General features: G+C 40.6%; 1 protein-coding gene and 1 non-coding gene across 2 annotated transcripts in view; one reads left to right on the top strand and one right to left on the bottom strand.

Moving 5' to 3' along the window:
* Xkr9 (XK related 9) overlaps positions 1 to 5,397 on the bottom strand; it is a 50,634-nt gene that overhangs the window by 30,544 nt on the left and 14,693 nt on the right. The window lies entirely within an intron of this gene.
* Positions 1,476 to 1,594, top strand: LOC116089625. Its single transcript, XR_004118405.1, has one exon. It is a non-coding gene; the product is annotated as a 5S ribosomal RNA (ribosomal RNA).

Genomic DNA, 5,397 nt, shown 5'->3' with positions numbered 1-5,397 from the left:
AGCCACAACATACCCAAACTTATGGGACACAATGAAAGCGGTCCTAAGAGGAAAATTCATAGCTTTAAATGCCTACAAAAAGGAACTGGAAAGAGCATAAACCAGCAATTTGACAGCACACCTGAAGGCGCTAAAAAGTAGCAAATTCACCCAAGAGGAGTCAAAGGCAGGAAAAAATCAAACTCAAGGCTGAAATCAACCAAATAGAAACATAAAGAACTATACAAAGAATCAACCAAACCAGGAGCTGGTTCTTTGAAAAAGTCAACAAAATAGATAAACTTTTAGCCAGACTAACTAGAGGGCACAGAGACAGTATCCTAATTAACAAGATCAGAAGTGAAAAGGGAGACATAACAACAGACACTGAGGAAATCCAAAAAATCACGAGAGCTTACTACAAAAGTCTATGAAAACCTGGACGAAATGGACAATTTTCTAAACAGATACTAGGTACCAAAATTAAATCAAGATCAGATCAACAATCTAGACAGTCCCATATCCGCTAATGAAATAGAAACAGTCATTAATAGTCTTCCAACCAAAAAAAGCCCAGGACCAGAAGGGTTTAGTGCAGTTTTATCAGACCTTCAAAGAAAATCTAATACCAATACTCCTCAAACTATTCAACAAAATAGAAACTGAAGGTACTCTACCCAATTCGTTCTATAAGCCACAATTACTCTTATACCTAAACCTCACAAAGATCTAACAAAGAAAACTTCAGACCAATTTCCCTTATGAATATTGATGTAAACATACTCAAAAAAATTCTTGCAAACCAAATCCAAGAACACATCAAAAGGATCATTCATCATGATCAAGGAGGCTTCATCCCAGGGATGCAGGGATGGTTCAATATTCGGAAATCCATCAACATAATTCACTATATAAACAAACTCAAAGAAAAAACCATATAATCATCTCATTAGATGCTGAGAAAGCATTTGACAAAATCCAGCATCCCTTCATGATAAAAGTCTTGAAAAGATCAGGAATTCAAGGCCCATACCTAAACATAGTAAAAGCAATTTAGAGAAAACCAGTAGCCAACATCAAACTAAATGGAGAGAAACTTGAAGCAATCTCACTAAAATCAGGAACTAGACAAGGCTGCCCACTCTCTCCATAACTATTCAATATTGTACTAGAAGTCCTAGCCAGACCAATTAGACAACAAAAGGAGATCAAAGGGATACGAATTGGAAAGGAAGAAATCAAATTATCACTATTTGCAGGATATATGATGCACATAGTGACCCCAAAAATTCCACCAAAGAGCTCCTAAAGCTGATAAACAACTTCAGCAAGTAGCTGGATATAAAATTAACTTAAGTACACCAGAGGCCTTCCTCTACACAAAGGATAAACAGGCTGAGAAAGAAATTAGGGAAACAACACCCTTCACAATAGTTACAAATAATATAAAATACCTTGGTGTAACTCTAACTAAGCAAGTAAAAGATCTGTTTGATGCCTACGGCCATACCACCCTGAACGCGCCCGATCTCGTCTGATCTCGGAAGCTAAGCAGGGTCGGGCCTGGTTAGTACTTGAATGGGAGACCGCCTGGGAATAGCGGGTGCTGTAGGCTTAAAAAAAATAAAAAAATAAAAAAAAAAAAAGATGTTTGACAAGAACTTCAAATCTCTGAAGAAGGAAATTGATGAAGATCTCAGAAGATGGAAAGATCTTCCATGCTTGTGAATTGGCAGGATTAATATAGTAAAAATGGCCATCTTGCCGAAGGCAATCTACAGATTCAATGCAATCCCCATCAAAATTCCAACTCAATTCTTCATAGACTTAGAAAGAACAATTTGCAAATTCATTTTGAATAACAAAAAGCCCAGGATAGCCAAAACTATTCTCAACAATAAAGGAATCTCTGGTGGAATCACCATCCCAGACCTTAACCTGTACTACAAAGTAATTGTGATAAAAACTGCATGGTATTGGTACAGTGACAGGCAGGTAGATCAATGGAATAGAATTGAAGACCCAGAAATGAACCCACACACCTATGGTCACTTGATCTTTGACAAAGGAGCTAAAGCCATAAAGTGGAAAAAAGATGGCATTTTCAACAAATGGTGCTGGCTAAACTTGTGGTTAGCATGTGGAAGAATGCAAATCGATCTTTTCCTTTCTCATTGTACAAAGCTCAAGTCCAAGTGGATCAAGGACCTCCACACGAAACCAGATGCACTGAAACTAATAGAAAAGAAAGTGGGGAAGAGCCCCAAGCACATAGGCACAGGGGGAAATTTTCTGAACAGAACACCAATAGCTTATGCTCTAAGATCAAGAGTTAACAAATGGGACCTCATAAAGTTGCAAAGCATCTGTAAGGCAAAGGACACTGTAAATAGGACAAAACGGCAACCAACAAATTGGGAAAAGATCTTTACCAATCCTATATCTGATAGAGGGCTAATATCCAATATATACAAAGAACTCAAGAAGTTAGACTCCAAAGAACCAAATAACCCTATTAAAAAATGGGATACACAGCTAAACAAAGAATTCTCAACTGATAAATACCAAATGTCTGAGAAACATCTAAATAAATGTTCAACATTCTTAGTCATCAGGGAAATGCAAATCAAAACAACCCTGAGATTCCACCTCACATCAGTCAGAATGGCTAGGATAAAAAACTCAGGTGACAGTAGATGCTGGAGAGGTTGTGGAGAAATAGGAAGACTCCTTCATTGCTGGTAGAATTGCAAGCTGGTACAACCACTCTGGAAATCAGTGTGACTGTTCCTCCGGAAATTGGACATAATACTACCAGAGAACCCAGCTATACCACTCCTGGGCATATACCCAGAAGATGCTCCAACATGTAATAAGGGCACATGCTCCACCATGTTCATAGCAGCCTTATTTATAATAGCCAGAAGCTGGAAACAGTCCAGATGTCCCTTAACAGAGGAGTTGATACAGAAATTGTGGTACATCTACACAATGGAATACTACTCAGCTATTAAAAACAATGAATTTATTAAATTCTTAGGGAAATGGATAGATCTGGAGAATATCATCCTGAGTGAGGTAACCCAATTACAAAAGAACACACATGGTATGCACTCTCTGATAAGTGGATATTAGCAAGAAGATCGGAATACACAAAATACAAACCACAAACCATAAGAAACTCAAGAAGAAGGAAGACCAAAATGTGGATACTTCATTCCTTCATAAAAGGGGGAATAAAGTACCCATGGAAGGGTTGCAGAGACTATGGAGCAGAGACTAAAGGAAGGACAATCCAGCCTGACATAGCTATCTCCTGAGAGGCTCTGACAGTACCTGAATAATACAGAAGTAGAGGCTCACAGCCATCCATTGGACTGAGTACAGGATCCCCAATGAAGGAGCTAGAGAAAAGACCCAAGGAGCTGAAGGGTTTGCAGCCCCTTAGGACGAACAACAATATGAACTAACTAGTACCCTCAGAGCTCCCAGGGACTAAACCACCAACCAGAGAGTACACATGGTAGGATTAATTGCTCCAGCAACCTATGTATAGTAGAGGATGGCCAAGTCAGTCATCAATGGGAGGAGAGGCCCTTGGCCCTGTGAAGGTTCTATGCCCCAGTGTAGGGGAATGCCGACCAGTAAGCAGGAGAGGGTAGGGTGGCGAGCAGGGGGAAGGGGGGAGGTACTGGGGTTTGTTCTTTCTGTTGTTTTTTGGTTTTTGGGTTTTTTTTTTTTTTGGAGGGGAAACTGGGAAAGGAGATATCATATGACATGTAAATAAAGAAAATATCTAATAAAAATTTTTTAAAAATTAACAAAACAACAACTACATATGCTGTTGAAGATACCAGGGTAAATGGACACCTGCAGAGGACTGGAAATTATTAAATCACTGTAGCCACTAAGTAAACCACTATGGAGAGCTCAAAACATAATCTAGATGTCTATTAACAAACAAATGAAAATGTAGGGAGCTAGAGAAATGGCTCAGTGGGTACGAATATTTGCCATGTGGATCCCAGCACCCATATAAAAAGCCAAGCATGGCCAAGTGAGTGCCTGTAGCCCAGAGGTTGTTCCATGATTTCCATGCAGAGAGAAATCCTGTCTCAAAAGAATAAGATAGAAAATGATACCCAACAGTTTCCTCTGGCCTTTACATGTATGAACTCATGTGTATGCAGCTGCTTACATGCACAAGTGCACATACAGAACACATACACATACAAGCACCACAAACACACACACACAATTACATAGACACACAAAAGAAAATATGGTATATATTAGCAATGGCATTTTACTCAACCATAAAGAATGAAATTGTACCATCCATTTATATGAAAGTAGATGGAATTTGAGACCATAAAGTAGGCAAAAGAAACCAAACTCAAGAAAGAAAAATACCATATTTTGTCAATATACCGAATCTGAGATATATAAGATGTGCCCTTCCCTTAGCCTCGAGCTGGCCAAATCAGACCTTATTTTTCCACATTCACCTAGCCCACCTAGGGTGGTGTCTTCTGACCTAGGTGAAGTCTATTGTCCTGCCACATCTGCAGCTTCCTGCAAGAAGCCACTACCTGCTGAGCAGCTGAGCTTGTTTTTCTGACAAGATCCTAGCAAAGTAGGGGATGGATTTCCCCCCTTTAAATTCAGACTTAAGAATTAAACATTGGACCTTGATCAGAAACTTTGTCTTGGTCTCATCTGTCCTGCCCACCCATCCCCAGCTCTCCTTCCAGGTACCCAGTTCTCCAAGGCTGCTGGCAGCTACAAGTGGTGCCCAAACATGGGGACTGGACTTGGAGAGATCATCTGAGGGACACTGTCTTAGTGGAGCTCCATAGAAAATGGAAGATGGTATCCTGTAGGGCAGTGGTCTGTTCAAGCAACTTAGGCTCAGTCGAGTAATAGGTCTAGAACTCTGGAGCCCCAGTGGGCAGTTTCTGCCTGCAGGGGGCAGAAGGAGTTTGGCTATACCTCCTGAGTCTTTGGCCTCTGTTTCAGTCACAACCTCTCACAGATGCACCTGCAGGAGATGTGTGCTCTATCAGGTAGACAATGCCCCAAGCTCCCAGCATTCTAGCTGGACCCTACCCCCAGTCATCTGACCACAGCCAGGCATGGTCCACCCTACAGATAGCCATGCCTCATACAATATAAAGGGTGGTTTGCCTCCTCCTCCCTCTTTTCCTCTTTGTCCTCTCTTGCTTCCTTTCTTCCTCTCTTACCCTCTTCCTCTCCTCTCTTGCTCTTTGTTCTTCTCTTCCCCTCCTTCCTCTCTTGCCTTCTTCCTCTCTCTTGTTCTTTGTTCTTTTTCTTGCTTTCCTCTCTTGCTCTCTTGTTTCTTCTTCTTCTTCTTCTTCTTCTTCTTCTTCTTCTTCTTCTTCTTCTTCTTCTTCTTCT

Source organism: Mastomys coucha, unplaced genomic scaffold (genome assembly GCF_008632895.1).
Source record: "Mastomys coucha isolate ucsf_1 unplaced genomic scaffold, UCSF_Mcou_1 pScaffold14, whole genome shotgun sequence".
In the NCBI taxonomy this organism is placed as follows: domain Eukaryota; kingdom Metazoa; phylum Chordata; class Mammalia; order Rodentia; family Muridae; genus Mastomys; species Mastomys coucha.
Note: the sequence above shows the minus strand (reverse complement) of the source record. Positions and strands in the feature narration are given on the sequence as shown.